Below are 927 nucleotides of genomic sequence, written 5' to 3'. Positions count from 1 at the left end.
TGGTTTGGTGACTGACTGTTGGCTTTATAGAAAAAGTGACAAAACAGTACACTCTATTCCACTGTGCATTATTTATTACAAATGACCTGTATACTGAGAAATGCACACAATGAATATGTTCATTCAAAGTATAGTTAGCAATATCATACCTTGCCAGAAGAAATGCCTGTAGTAACTGATGGCACCACCACCTCCTGATTCAGGCATGTCAAACTAATTAATCAAATATGTCAAGTAAAAAATCTTAATAATTCTCATTAATTGTCATTAATAATTGTCTTTTACTAATTGGCACCGATACTAAATTGTCTTTTTAGTCCATTTTGGTGAACAAATAACCAAAAAAATTGATAAAACTCACTGCCGAAAAATCAAAGGGCTTTCCAAGGGTCACATACATGGCGTACTAAAATACAAAATCAAAACTCTGTGTGTGCTAAACACTGCATTTGTTAATATAAGATCAGAAACAATGGTATAGCAATTATGAACACTTACCATCAACATGAATATTCCACAGTCATTCCCTTGAAGCTGAAGTGGTGCACCCTGTTATTAGATAATGGAATAAGATCATATTGTACATACAGTGGGCTATATAGTGTACTATGAATGTATTATATGATGACATTTCTCTCTTATGATGACAATAAATCTGGGGCAGTCACAACAAAAAATTGATCATACTGTATTATACCATGGTCAGTCTCAATACTGGATTCTTATTGGCTGGAAGGTGGTGTGCATTAAAACCGTTTACTGCACATGTAGTTCCAGTCAGTTTGCATAGATACTCACAGTGTCTTTCCAAAATCAATGACAGTTTTAACCTTATTAATTGTGGCAAGACCATGATATAAGCAGGGTAATACGTGCCTAGGTGTGCATTAAACACTCCGGTTTTCACATCTGTGAGCTTCGCTTCGG

Source organism: Triplophysa rosa, linkage group LG9, assembly GCF_024868665.1.
Source record: "Triplophysa rosa linkage group LG9, Trosa_1v2, whole genome shotgun sequence".
NCBI classification, from domain to species: Eukaryota; Metazoa; Chordata; class Actinopteri; order Cypriniformes; family Nemacheilidae; genus Triplophysa; species Triplophysa rosa.
Note: the sequence above shows the minus strand (reverse complement) of the source record.